Source organism: Benincasa hispida, chromosome 7, assembly GCF_027475165.1.
Source record: "Benincasa hispida cultivar pf3 chromosome 7, pf3_genome.v1.1, whole genome shotgun sequence".
NCBI classification, from domain to species: domain Eukaryota; kingdom Viridiplantae; phylum Streptophyta; class Magnoliopsida; order Cucurbitales; family Cucurbitaceae; genus Benincasa; species Benincasa hispida.
This window is the reverse complement of record NC_143484.1, coordinates 44,258,897-44,274,779: the sequence shown is the minus strand read 5'-3', so window position 1 is coordinate 44,274,779 and position 15,883 is coordinate 44,258,897. Positions and strand designations below refer to the sequence as shown.

General features: G+C 35.2%; 2 pseudogenes; both read right to left on the bottom strand.

The window, feature by feature from the left end:
* Nucleotides 1-2,348: 2,348 nt before the first annotated feature.
* LOC150035187 (uncharacterized) lies at nt 2,349-5,646 on the bottom strand (annotated as a pseudogene).
* A 146-nt stretch (nt 5,647-5,792) lies between these two features.
* Nucleotides 5,793-10,761, bottom strand: LOC150035186 (L10-interacting MYB domain-containing protein-like; annotated as a pseudogene).
* Nucleotides 10,762-15,883: the final 5,122 nt, after the last annotated feature.

The following is a 15,883-nucleotide window of genomic DNA, read 5'->3' as shown; positions in this document are numbered from 1 at the left end:
TTTCTCGAATTTCAGAGAATGGTCTCATTTCTTGAAGATGATGTGATTCTCTCAATTTCTCTTTCTTCCCCCAGTCATTCCTTCTTTCGGCTAGGGTATATATAAAATTGGATGGGGGGACCACTTATGCCATATAGAACAGTGGCAGGCGCGTTAGGTAACTTTTGCGTGTCTGCTTCTGCAGTTGTTGGTAGGCCCCCTTCAGATGTGTTTAGCTCTTAGGTCCATTTCTCAGGCATCTTTGTCGCATGACTTGCCTCTAGATTTTTCGTTTTTTCTACATCTCTTCTTTGCTTAGGACTTCTTGGCTACATGGATTTCCAGTTGTGATTAGTCCATAGCCCTCTTCTTTAATCCTTGCCTGTATTCTTGCATATGGGACACATTAGTGACATGGTTTTTACTTAAGCTCTTTTTTTTTATCTTTATGAACATACAGAAAGTAATTTTACTCCATTTTCCTTTGAGTTTAATGCTTTTCCCAACAAATACTTCTAGATATTTTAAGTTTAAGAAAAAAAAAAACATGCAGAAATACAAGTTGTTAGTTTTTTTTTCTTTTTTTTTTTTTTGTTAATTTATAATTCAACATTATATGATTTCAAACCTCTATTTTTTTAGTTCAAATGCTTTAAGTTGAGCTATGCTCGAAATACAGTATTATACATGTATAGAATTCAAACTTCAATACATAAAGAAAATGATTAATATGTTTTTCTAGTTCAACAACGGGAGTAGAGGAATAAATCATCAACTTTTAAGATGACAATTAATATCTTGATCCATTAAATTATGTTAGATTAACCAACATGATTGATATATTAATGTGATATGATCTAAAAAAAAAAAAAAAGTGGTTTATGTTTGAGTGATTTGTCATTCCTAACATAAACCAACTAGTTAAAGATGTTATACATGACTTTCACATTGGTAAACTCATATATAAAACAAAATTTGGGTTATTTTTAGTATAACAAAGGGGAGGGATTCAAACTATAGACCTCTTGGTCACTAACCTATACTACATATCAGTTGAACTATACTCATATTGACAAAAAAAAAAAAAAAAACTCAAGTTGATTAAAAATAGGTATAACTCAGTCTATTAATAAAACAACAATACGAGAATGCAAAGATGTACTAATCATTGTGTATCTCAATCTCATCACAAAAAAAAAAATCAAAAATATTTTTAAAAGTTAAGAATAATTTTTCATGTGGAACTCGGGTCATTACCAACTTTTTTTTTGTGCAGATAATAGTTTTCTTTTCTTTAAAGCTTCGATAGTTGAATCCCAAGAGACTATAAGAATTTTAGATGTGTGTGAAAAGGCCTCTGGATAAGTTATTAACTATGAAAAATCTTCTGTTTTGTTTGGTCCCTTCATTCTTTCCTCGACAAAGTTTGCCTTGTCCAGCATTCTCAATGTCAAAATGGTTCAAACCCCTAGGAGTTCCATTATCCCTTTTCAAGAATAAATAGGTATCATTATCTTGTATTAAGAAAAAGTGTATAAAGTTTTGCAGGGATGGAAAGGTCGCGAAGCGGGGAAGGAAGTGTTAATTAAGGCGATGACTCAAGCCATTCCAACCTATACTCTTAGCCGCTTTAAGCTTCATCTTGGTTCTTACCAAGAGCTCAATCGAATCATGACCAATTTCTGGTGGAGTGGATCCGAAAAAGGTAATAAAACTCAATAGGTTAGTTGGAAATGTATGACCTATCCAAAGAAAAAAGGTGGGATGGGCTTTCGCTGCAACTAGCTTTTCAACCAAGCTCTCTTGGCAAAAGACACCTGTATTTGGAAAGAGATCAATCCCTTGTGGCTTGAACGCTTAAGGCTAAGTATTTTCTGTATACCTTTTTTCTATGTGCAGGTCTTGGTTATTGTCCTTCCTATACTTACGAAGCATTTTGTGGGATCGTGAGCTTAGGGTGTGTTTGAGAGTGATTGTTGGAGTAGTGATTTTAGATAAATAGATTTTGGAACAATTAATTTTGTAAAATTGATTTTTAGACAATCAAATTTATGTTTGGTTCCAAACTTTTTTAAGTGATTTTCAAATATATAAAAGTGATTTTGAATTATTATGTTTGGTTCTAAAAGTGATTTTAAAATTACCAAATTACTAAAAAGAGTATTCTATATTTGGACTTTTATTTTGCAATAAATATTTAATTTTATTAATTTATTGTTAAATCATTACATGATTGATGTGAGATAAACACATAATAAAAAAAAAAAAATTCAAAACATATATCTAATCCAATCTAGAAATATTTGTATCATTATAAAATACTTAAATTAGATATTATCTATTAAAATACAAACTATATAATAAAAACATTAACGAGATATAAGAAGTCTTGGAATTTTCTCCCGCTCCTCTTCCATCTCCCTTCCATGACAAGAAATTTCATTTTCTTCAACAATACTCAACTCGTTTTGGTCATCACTTGAGTGGAGCAAATCTTCATCATTGTCAAAAGGCTTGAACTCAAAGTCAGTTGTAGAATGAGTTCTTATAAAATTGTGAAGTGTCATTGATGCTATTGGGGTTGATGCCCTAAAGTCTCATGTTCTGTAGTTTGTAAACAGTTTGTACGAACGCTTGTGATGTATAATATATGATATTTACTTCACTTCTTGACTTTGCACATTTGAATGTTTTATTTGTTTTACCACAAACCAATAAACTTAAAATCCATGGTTGTCTTTATGTAACTTAAGCATGTATGTGGTGACATACAAGTGGATCATATCTTAAGTGATAACCAAAATGGTATGTAGTATATGGATATAGGAGGGAAACCTTATCTTGGTAACGTTACGGATGCGGCCTGCTTTGTAGAATAGTTACAAGTGTTATGACTTGTCATAGATGGTCTGATCCTGATCATTTGTGTAAGGGACATGCGAGCAGGGGCATCCTATACAAAGAGTTTGTATAAGACTTGACCACGAAGTGTTAACGTCTTGTCATATAACCTCATTTATGACAGAGACTTCACTTCACTAGGATGACCATAGGTAACATGACCTCAATCCGGAGTGAGTTGGGAACTCCTGCCATTGAAGGTGGTCTTTTGATTTCCTTGGGTGCGAGTGGTCAGAGCACCGACTCAAACCTACCACTTTGGGGATTCGTCTGATTTGAGAGCTGGGAACTTAGCTACACAAGATGGAGTTCACTCATTTCCCGAAGCAGGGGTAAGTAGATAGATTGCTCCATTAAGGGTTGATCCCAGGGCTTGAACAATGTGACACCAAACACCTTCTCATGGCCCGAGAGATGTTCACACATAGTAGGACTATGTTATATTATTCATTAGAGGGATCAGTGGTATTTAAGGAGTAAGATGTAACTACAGGGACAAAACGGTAAATTGGCCCAACTATACTTACGAGCATCTGTGAAGGGTCATCGTACTGATGATTGGTTATATCTGATGGACATAGAAATATATCTGTGGTAAGAAGAGTTCAGTTGTCGATCTTTAGTGGGATGCTTGACAGTTAACGGATGGTGGATATCGTGGGTAAAGTGTTTAGTCAGTTAGTCACATACCGTTGGAGCTTCGAGCCCTAGGTCCATAAAGTCCCCTTGGTAGCTTGAATACAAGTTGATAATCAGTTTTTGTGTCAGTTTGAAATGTTCAAATTGACAAGAGGGAGTTCGATTATATATAATATAATTGAACTAGTTAATTATATATATAATTGACTTTATGTATGAGATACATTTGGAGGAAATTGGATATAAATATGATTTATATCTAGTGGAGGAAAAATACTATGGTTAATATATAATATTAAACCATAGGTTATGGATATAATTGATTATATTTATTATTTATTAATTGGACAGTTATGGGATAATTGGTCGACATCTCTTATGTTTTCGTAACTGATGAGTAAGATGAAGAATCGTTTTGAGACGCTTAAATAGCTCACAGTGTGTTGCAATTCTAAAGAGTCATCGCTTAGTAAATCAGAGCATATACGATAGTTCTGTTTACTGAACGATCGCTTACACTCATGCGCGCTACTTACTAAACGATCGTTTAGTGCCCGAGCTTTACTAAACGATCGTATAGACGATCGCTTAGCTTTTCCTACACGATCGTATACTTCACCTAAGCGATCAAGCATTTTATCTTACGATAGACGAATCTTTCTCCCACTTGCTTGATCGTTGTATACGATCTCTTTTCCTCCTCCCCTCTACCAAATTCGAACAGAGCCCACTCTTTGGATTCTCACTCCGAGAATACTGAGGGTTCCAAGTAGTGGTGTCATCCCTTTTCTTCATCTATTCGTTTGGAGACTGTTCGTGGTAGACGATTAGGTGTTGTTGAACGATAGCTTGCCATTTCAGCGAAAGCGAGATTTGCTGTGAAGAAAGTCTTCAGTTGGTATGTTCTCTTGGTCTTTTGTTTATTTATCCTAGCATGCCAGTAATTTAGCGTTGTTAATACATATCTGTATGTGTGAGTGTATGTGTGGAAATTTTGTCACAATGAATAGGAGAGATCCGCTTCTGCTAATAGGTACTATTGTATAAGAGTTCCTTCTGATGCAATATCAATCTTCACTTGTTTATCAAAAGGAAAACTATATGCATATGGCTTAACATTCACCATCTGCTTTTCCAAACACCAAATGTCCTCTCGATTGTACACCTTAAAGAGAATGTCTATGGTTAAATATTTCTTTCTTACCTCTTGGTTAACTCCCACAACGAAAATCAGGAAGATGATATCTTTTGTCTTTATAAGGGCCTAGATATCCTTTCATTTGTGGATATCTAGCATCAACAAGATAATATTTACCTGCAAAATACATAGTAATTAAATATATATATATATAAACTAGGCAAATTTTAATATTAAAATTTTCAAAAGAAAACCTTTAGGTAGGTGAGGAAAATTTAAATGAGGTCTTTGTAAAACTTCCATAGAGATACGTGAGTCATGAGCAACACCTTCCCAACCAGCCCAAGTACAAGTGAAGCACATATTAAAATCACATACGACCATAACATTGTGGGTAGTAATACCTTTTCTACCAATAAATGGTATTTGTTTATCTTTAGGAGGAAATTGATCCATACAATTTTTAAAATATGGCCAATATCGATCATCACTTCTAATTTTACTTGGAGTTTCTCTAAATGTGGATCACTTGGCTTAATGATATCCACTGCTAAACGACAAACAATGTCTAATACCAAACTAAACCATCTAGAAACAATTTCGCCCATGTGTTGAAACCTTTCTTGAATCATTCTATTGGTTAATCCATGCCCTAATGTAATAAGGAACATGGCTAAAGCTTCTTCTCTTGGCACATCTGAACTACTTTTGAGGCCATAATTTTGATTAAGTGTCATCAATAATTGAGTAAACACATGTTTTCCCATCCTAAATTGTTGATGACACCTAACAACATGCCCATTTAAAACCTCTTGAACAAACTTGAAACCTGTGTGAAATGAAGTCCTACATGGTTCTTTGTCAACATATTTTTCAAAATGGCTCACAACCATTGTACATCCAATTTCAACCAAATGGTCAAATTTTTCCTCGTCACCATCATCTAAAGCGCTATTAGTATCATCATTATAAATCATTTCAGACGACATTTCTGTTAACAAAAAAACGCATAATTAACCATAAATGTATTTAAATCATATTAGACGACATTTCTAAATCATAAGAAATTCCAATAGTTTAAGAAAAAGAAAAAACAAAAGAAACTTAAAGTGTTGATCTAACGAAGATTAGAAATTCAACCTAAAAGACCAAAACACCAAAAAGTATCAAGGTTGAACTTTCTTTTGCTTAAGCCTTCAATTTTTGTCTCAGACTTCTTTATAGCAACAAACATTTCTCTATTTTCTCTTTTAGTAAAAACTTCAGTCGCCTTCATATACAACTCGTCACCTTCTACAATCCCAGGCAAGCTCGTTAAAGTATCCATTACTTTAAGAATATTGCAACTCGGCAAATCTCTTCTTCTGTACTTGATAACATCACACAGACGATCTAACTTGTTTGACATCTTAGAAGACCTAGCTTTTGAACCAATTTTTTCCTCCTTTTCTCTCTCCCTCGAGTATAAATTTCACTTGTATGAACATCATTGGCCGTACTTTCAACATTTTCATTCTCATTGACCTTCGTTTCTCCTATTGTATCATTTATAAAATCTCCAACTCTATCGCTTATAGAATTAGATAAAAAAAAACCTTGAGATGGAGCCTATGCACCTTCTCTAGTTATTGCAACATCTTTGAAAAGAATATCTAACTGTTCAACATTTTGTAAGCCTTTTGCGCGATATTTTGCTGCCTCAGGAATGACCTATAAAACAATAATAGTATGGTCACTACACTATTCACTCTAACTGAAGGAAATCTAAACATAGAGATCCAGTGAGCGGAAGCGGATTGTTCCAAATCCCTGAGAAAGAACACAAACACATTACAGTCTACAAGAACAGATTATGCATAATTAAGTAAATTACAAGCATGCTTCTTTTAAATGATGAACAAGGGATAAAGTATGCAAACCTTTGAAGAACTCTTTCTTCAAGTATCCCTCGATCAATCTCCAATGCGTCCAAAGTAGTACTCGAACGCAACGAGTAGGATAGCCAACAACATGAACTGAAGAATCCTCGATCACTATCGAGTCCAACTTGATCTTCGAACCTCGAACGGAATAAGAACACCACCACAAGAGTTACCTTGATATTTGATGCATGGAAAATGGAGAGTAAATATGCGTGCATTTTATGTTATGCGTTGATCTCCATGCGTCGATGGTCATGCATTGGACTAAGAAATATGCAATATGCGTTTAAGAATATATGCGATGACCATGCATTCCTGCCACAAATTTTCTTGCCTTCTCGCCAAGTATAATGAGAACGCAAGTTTCTCGGGATGATCCGAGGTCGAACTCAGGGACTTGTAACTAAATGTTGCGAAGCAATGTGTTTGCGACGATGAATAAAAAAATAATGAAGTTAAAGGACTATGCGTTACTCCTACTCCTAACTAAACAGATTGAGCAATGGAAGTATGACTAAGAGAATTGGTATAGACGCAGCAACTGTTAATGCATAACAAGATGCATGGAAAAACAGATAAAATGGTGAAGGGGATCAATACATAGCATCATCAAGCTTGATCGCAAGGGTAATCCCAGCTAGCACAAGCTATGCGATCATGCTATACATAAATATATGCATGCAATGTATATGCGAAAACTGTCGAGAGAACTTATTTCTAAGTTTCTATTCTTGTTTATACGTGCATAAGACAAGATGACCGCATACCACCATTCCTATTTCTAGGGCGCATGCGACATGTAAATAACAGATAGAATTTATGTCTAAGTTTCTATTCTTGCTTATGCGATCTAATCTGACTCTCTCAATACTCGATTCTAATCCGACTCTCTCAAGCCTAGATTCTATCTTTAGACTACTCTCTCGAGTACGTCCAAAGGGTGAATGATGCATACATACAACAAGATGATCACATAAAGCATAGTTGTGCTGAACATAAGATTATTCCTATCTCTAGGAACACTACTTACTTTGCTTAGTGAGTTCCACTACTTATTCTCTCGGGCAGTTAGTCGCCGCAGATCAGCTCATAAACAAGCATTGTGACCACTCATAGACAAGCATTGCTACAGCCTCACACTAAGCAAAGAGGATTTACTCACTATACTCACGCAACACACACCTCTCTGTGGTTTACTACATGCTTCATATGTTTATGCCACATGATTGAGTATGCGATACTCTTGTAATCTTACTTAGTTCATTGCAATGAAAGTAAGGGATGATAAAGAAGAAGTTAATGAAGATGGAGTCGAAGGAAATAAAGAGATGCATTTATTACAAAATGTATTAATGTCTTAAGCCAAAATGTAATATAATATAGAGATAAGAAGAGAGGTGGAGGGATAGATGTAGGCAATCTCTTGCTTCCATCAGATGTATGTCAAGGCTGTCGGTGGTGCCATGGATGGGCGGTGGAGTAGTCTCTCTCAAGATCTATCTTCGGCAAAGCTCCAGTCGTTACTCGGAATGGGTTGAAGGAATGAAGAACTCTCAAAGAATGTTTTCTCACGCTCTCATCTGTGATCACAAGGATCTGCCTTAAGGCAGAAGCTCGGATACTTTGAATTTGAGCTCCACGGTTCTATTTATAGAGCTCAATCACCAACAACATTGATGGTCCCCTCTGTATCTCTGCCACTAATGGCGCGATGGTCCTGCTTTAAATCTTTGCCACTAACGATGCGATGGTCCTGCTCTGAATCTTTGCCACTAACGACGTGGTAGGTGAAATGTCAACATCATCTTTTTTATACTCCCAAGGTATGCGTTTATGTTTGGTTTCCGAAGTACCATCGCATTCCACTAACCTTGCAATCACCTTTCTATCATGGTTATTACTATGTAGCCGCAACCTCTATGTGATGAACGCATGCGATCAACTTTGCGATGGTCTGGGATTCACAGCATGCGATCGACTTTGCGATAGCCTGGCTTCAGCGCATGCGGTTGATTCCTACGATAGCTACAAAAATAGACATTTTGACACAGAATAACGCATAATATTGGGTTAGCAGAGAATTCTTATGTTGATCGACGCAAGCCCACTTTTCACATGAATTCTTAGTATAATCACCGCATATTCTACTTGTTAGCCCTCATAATTCTAAATAAAAGGCTACAATAACTTGTATTTCTACCAGCTATCAATATTCTCGATGTGAGAATCCAGGAGTTATGGGCTCTATGTGACTTTGGATAGAAGAATGAAGGAAGTAGACGATCGAGTAAGTGGAAGATGGATGAAGTCTATCGTATAGACTAGATACTCGATCATTTAGTAAGAAGAAGCCTATCGTATAGACTTTGCTACTCGATTGTGTAGCAATGAGTAACGAGTAACTATCGTGTAGTAAACTTGAAACTCGATCGTTTTTACTCTCTATGCTATCGTTTAGTAAAATGCTTTTACTCGATAGCCTCTATGAGATCTAATTCTGAATGAATCATCTATCTTATTTTTGGAAAACCAAAATTCTTTTATCTCACAGTTACCATAACTTCCAATAACCTCTCACTCAATCGATTATTAAAAAAAAAAGAATTAATTATAATTAATATATTATAAATAATTATGATAACCAACTTATCATATTATATTTATTACTTATAGTTTTAATATTTCATTATATGAAACATATAAAGCCTAGTTCTTTTCTATGTTATGGTATTTAATATAAATCATATTTATATTAATTTCTCAAATTAATGTATCTAATACATCATATTAATTATATCACATATAATTGAATTAATTTAATTATATCATATATAATTTAAATTTTCTCTTGTTAATTCGAACACTTCAAACTAACCCAAAATCTGATTCTCAACTTGAACCCATTGAGCTACCATGGGGACCTTATGGACCTGTAGCTTGAAGCTCCAACGGTACGTGAATAACTGACTAAACTCTTTAATCACGAGATCCACCATCTGTTAACTGTTGGCCACTCCACTAAAGACCGACACCTGCACTCTTCGCACTACAGATATATTTTTGTGTCCATTGGATATAACCAGTCAACAATGCGATAACCCTTCACAAATCGCTCGTAAGTATAGTTGGGTCAATTTACCGTTTTGCCCCTATAGTTACATCGAACTCCTTAAGTACCACTGATTCCTCTAATGAACAATAAGTCATAGTTGTACTATGACTGAGTCCTCTCTTCCCAAGAGAGGGTATGACCACTATGTTCAAGACCTGATATCAACCCTTAAGAGAGCAATCTATCTACTTATCCCTACTTCCGGTAAGAAGTAAATTCCATCTTGTCTAGCTGAGTTCCCAGCTCCCCAATCAGACGAATCCCTAAAATGGTGGGCTTGTTGAATTGACAATCTGGCCACTCTCACCATACAAATCAAAGGATTGTTCTCATGAGCAGGAGTTCTCAACTCACTTAAGACTAAAGTCATGTCACTTATGGTCATACTAGTGAAATGTAAGTCTCAATTATCAACATTGTTATATAAAGAGACTAATCATCTCGTGGCCCGATCTTATACAAACTCTTTGTATAGAATACCCCGCTCACATGTCTCCACATGAATGGTCAGGATCAGATCATTTGTAGTACTTTACAACACTTGTAACATCTACAAAGCGGGTCATATCCGTAGTGTCACCAGGATAAGGTATCCCTCCTTTATCCTTATACTATGGACCATTTAGATTATTAGTTACGGCATGATCCACTTGTATGTCTCCACATACATGCTTAAGTTACATAAAATAATCTCAAATCTTAGTTTATTGGATTGAGTAAATGCTTATAAAATAATACTTATTTTATTAATAACAATATGTTCACAAAGTGTTTACAAACTACGAGACTACAAGAAAAATTAGGACACCAATCCTAACACTAACATTAACTAGTTAAATTGAAAATTATAATTTATAGAAAAAGTCAAAGATCACTTTTATTTATTCCTTCCACCATTCATTAGGTGCATCAATAGTCTGTCTTAAAGGATCCCATCCTAATTCTGTTGCAACTTCTTCTAATTTGTTCCAAATTTGCCAATCTTTCTTAAGTGATGTCTAGTTGTTCTTCAATTGTCTATAGTGATAATTTCTTCTAGTCTTTTCATTAAGAGTTATATCCTTAGACATTCTAAAAGTAAAATGGTAGAACAAATTGACAAATTATTAGAGAAGAAGAGAAAGTCAAAGACAAAAAGAAAAAAAAAAAAAAAGAAAGAAGAAAGAAGAAAAATAGAACTCAAACACAAATGAAACAATTACTTTATCAAATACAAAAAGTAATTGAAAAGTCCACTTCCCTTCTCTATGACTTCTTGAAACAGAAAACCCAAATACAAAAGAACAAATAAATAGAAAAGGAAGTTTAAGAGAGAATATTAGAGGGTCCACATAAAAAAATTGGAGGTCATTATGTTGCACTACTAAGAACTATAGAAAAGAACAAAAGGATGAAAACAACAATGGTGTTAATGTAAAATAAAACTAAAAAAGACAGAATTACTGGGAATCAAGGATGACTATGTATGGTTGTGCATGGGAAAACAATGCCTAGGAATAGTATGTGTGGGAATTAAAGATAACTATGTTTGGTTGTGTAGGAAATGTGTTTGATGTTGCATGGGAATTAGGGGTGTTCAAAAAAACTGAAGACCTGAAAAAATCGAACAACCCAACCCAACCCAGCTGGTTTAAGTTGGTTAAAAAAAATTGGTTTGGTTTGATTTTTTTTTAATGAACCCGAATAGGTCGGTTCAGTTCTCAGGTTCGTAGGAAAACCATTCGGTTCGAACCAAACCAACCTAGAGACTAGACGATCGCTTAACAAGTCCAAACGATCGTTTACAAAATACTATACGATCGCTTAAATTATCTACATGATCGTTGAGCTCCGCTACACGATTGCTGTATAACAAAATGTTATACGATCGCCTAACCAATGCTAGACGATTGCCTACCAAATGCTACACGATCGCTGAGCTAGGCTAAACTATCGCTTAGCTTTGCTACACGAATGCTGAGTAACAAAATATTATACGATCGCCTACCCAATGTTATACGATCCTACCAAATGCTATATGATCGTCTGCCAAATGCTACACGATCGCTGAGCTTGACTACATGATTGCTTAGCTCTGCTACACGATCGCTGAGTAACAAAATGCTATATGATCGCTTACCAAATGTTATACGATTGCCTACCAAATGCTACACGATCGCTGAGTAATTAGGAATTGGGCAGCACTCAAAGCAGAGAGATAGGTTTTCACGGCTGAAAAGAAGAAAAATTGTGGTAGGAAGGGGAAGAAGAAATGAAAACCCACACTTCTCAATGGGTATGCAATTCCTTCATTTGTGTGGATAAAAGATACCTAGGAAGTGCTTTTTTCAAGATAAATAAACAAAGCCCACAAAACAAACATGGGCTTTGTAAGCCCATTCCCATTCCCACCCTCTTTTCCCTCTAATCAAACAACCCCTCTCATCAATACCTGCAAAATAATAATAATAATAATTATTATTATTATTGTGATTCAACACTTAAACAAAAAAAAAAAAATAATAATAAAAAACCAGAATTAATAAAGGGGTTACAGAAAATTCCAAAAACTATTATCTAAAATAAGAAAGGCATAAAACATGAATAAAATTTTAAAGAGTGTTTTGGAAAAAGAGGGTGTTTTCTTCTTTTCATTTTTTTGGGTATTATTCTCATTTTGGAGTGATTTTCTTACAATTGTATTTGTAGGCATTTTGGAGTGATTTTCTTACAACATTAATCTCATCCACTTCCTTATTTGTTTCTTCTTATAAATGTTTGTTGGCTTGGCCTTGTACTTTACTGTAAAAGTTTTATATTTTCTTATTCTCTACTTTGTTCTATCGGATGATGTTGTCATGTTGACTTCAATATGTCTGTACTTGAAAGAAGTTGGTTCAAAATATTATTACAATTATTCTTTTTTTAAAACAAAAAAATTAATCTTCAATATTCTTCATGAATAATACTTTGAACAGGTTTATAATTCCCTCTTTGCTTTTGTTAAACATATGAAATGATCTTTGATAACTTGCAGAAATACAAGTTATTTATACCGTTTTATTTAGATTATGCGACAAAAAGAAGGAAAAAGTTGCGTCGACCGTATAGAAATTGACTTAGAAACGCAAAAGTTGTAAAGTGTCATAAGCGCACCCGCTAACCCCATTGCAATGGCAAAATGGAATGTCCAAGTCTTTGTTTTGCAGGAAACAGGTCACCGCATGCAACAATCGCTCGAGGACAAAAATGAACAACGCATTCACACTACGTGCGGCGGGTAATCGAGAACGAAAAAAGAACAACGCAATTGCAGCGCATGCGACAATCGATCATAGATGCAAATGATCAACGCATTTGCACTACATGCGACAATCGATAAAAGGATCAAAGAAATTACACCGCATGCGGCGATCGATCGTAGATGAAAAGAGCAACGTATTCGCAAGGACTTCTGAAATTATACAGCTTTTCTGTTGTACGATTCTGAAAAAGTAAATGTGGGGCAGAGCGGATGTTTCCACCAAGCCATGGCAGGAAAAATCGGCTTTTCAGAGCGAGACCACTGATGCAGAAGATGCCAAGGTCTATAAATAGCCACATTAAATTCAAAGAAAGGAGGTTGGTCTGAAGAGACAACTTAGAGAAAATCCGAAGAGAAAGACGAGACAAGACCGAAAGGTAAGTCTCTGGAGCAATAAATTCATTCCCATTCCCGAGAAGAAGCTCTATGCAAAGATCACTTCTACCTGGAAAACAAGCCTGGGAAGGAAGTTCTCCACTTCATTCCTCCCACACGCCGACAAACACATCGTCTCCAATCGGGATCCGTGTCAAGACATTAACATGCTTTCCTTATTTGTTCCTACTTTCTATTATATTCATCAATTGTGTTCATTTTTAATCTTTCATTCATTATCTGTAACAAACGCTTATCTTTAGATTTTAATATCATTATTGTATTCATCATCATCTCTCTGTTCTTCACCATACATTCATCATCCATTTCTTTCACCATGTGTAACTAATCCCCAAGGTAGAGGGGAAGGATTAAGCGAGTAAGTTAATCTTTGTTGAAGAAATCGAGTGAGTTTAGCTAAAGCATGCTCAACAACGTCTTCACCTGTGAGAGTAGAAGTGAAGATGTTATTCTGCCTCTCGAAAGAAGGTTGGAAGAATGCGTTTACAAAAGCGAGAAGTATTTCCAGAGATGGAAACAACCTTGCGTTCACCATGTTTATCCCTGTTTCACCATAAACATATGGGAACGTGACCGATCACTGAAAGGTGTAAGCCAAGGGAAAACGGAACCTTAGTTGCGTCCTCAACAAGATTGACGAACTTGCGATGTCCTTTCCCATAACCCATTCTCTTTCTGACACATTTCACAAGACTTACCACTGCATTCATCAGATATTTGCACATCTTCACAGCCAGTCCTCAACATGTATATTTAATTGTTTATTTGTTACCGCATTCTACCTTATTACCGCATTATATTCTTTATCGCATTTACTTTTCAAATCCAATTCATTATTCTTTTGTTTTTCCAGTCGCATATATCATATCAGTATCGCATTAATCACCGCAATCCCTGTGTTCGACCTCAGATCACTATGAGAAACTTGCGTTAGAATTATACTTAGTTCCAGCGTAAGAAAACTTGTGACACGTGCACGCTACACGAATGCATACTACGAAAGCATCTAAGCATCACCGCATACATCATTTAGAACGTAGTATCGCATATTATTATCATCGCAAAGTGCATATGTCATCAACCTCACAAGTTGTTGGCAATACAATACACGATCAACGAAACATCAATCAATCAAATACAAGCTTACAATCTTATAAAACAGATAGGATCAATCTACAAACATCTAGCAAAATATATATTTAAGTAGACTAACTATTAGATAACATTTAGCTTCATCGGTCCCTTTTAAGGCATTATTTTTTAATCAGATTCTAACTCACCGAATGCTCATTTAAGCTTTATGAAATCTGATACCATATTAGATAATATAGTGTTCCATCTCAAAATCAAAGGGAAATTAGAGGAGTAAATATGTATCTTATAAACATCGTGAGGTCTCTTGATTGTTCCAACATAGGATTCTAAATCGCTTAAAGAGAAGAGACAAAATTGAAGTGTTTCTCAGCCATGAGATTAGCTACCCTATATTCACTATGAATCTGATACATTGCAGAGCGTGTTTTGTGCTTATTGTGATATCTAATGTAATTGGTTTCAGCTTTACATTATGTGGACAATTGTTGCTTTGAGCATCTTGACCATATGTATGGGATAATATTTGGTTACTACAGCCCTACCGATCCAGTTCCAACCTCAAAGGGATCCGTAAAACATGGACCAATAGAGCATGTCTCTCCTCTTATACCTCATATGCCAAATCTTTCCCCTCCTGATCAACCACAGCCTGGTGGTTTTGTGTAGAGAGCAGATGCCTCTCTCTCTACTACTTGTTATAAATAAATTGAATTTGTTTATTGTCAAACCAACTATGTTTACTATCATCATCTCGTAAATAGTTTAAAATTTGTTTTCCTTGACAACTTTAAAACTTGTATCAACATTTCAGCAATCACAACTCTCGATTTCTAAGACCCTTTAAAAAAAAAAAAGAATGTTTTCTCACAAAAACCACAACAATCACAGCTCTCAATTTCTAAGACCCTTTAAAATCCATTTTCCCCTTATTCCATTTGAGGAGGGTCGAAGAAAGATTGAGCTAGAAAACAACCATAGTTGAAACAGTCCAAAAATTGCATGAAAAGCAATCATGAGTTAATAAGATCTACTACGAACTTAAATCATAAATAGAAGAGAAGAATTGAACCTGAGGAAGGAGAAGATTGTTCAGATCGTTGAGGCCACTGCTTGGTCGTGGGAAAGATCAGAGAGGGAAAGAAATGATTTTAGGGCATAGTTCTATGCTTAAATATAGGGGTATTTTAGGTATTTCAGAAATTATATAAAATATGTATGATTTCCTGTCAATCACTATTACAACAACCACATATAAACTGATATTTTAGAAATCAATTTTAAATGATTTTGATTTTTTCAAAATCAATTTTATCTTCTTGCCAAACATGTTTATTTTTAGAAGAAAGTGATTTTGATAAAGGTAAAAGTGATTTTAGCCATGTCAAAATCACTCCCAAACACACCCTTACTCTCAAAAG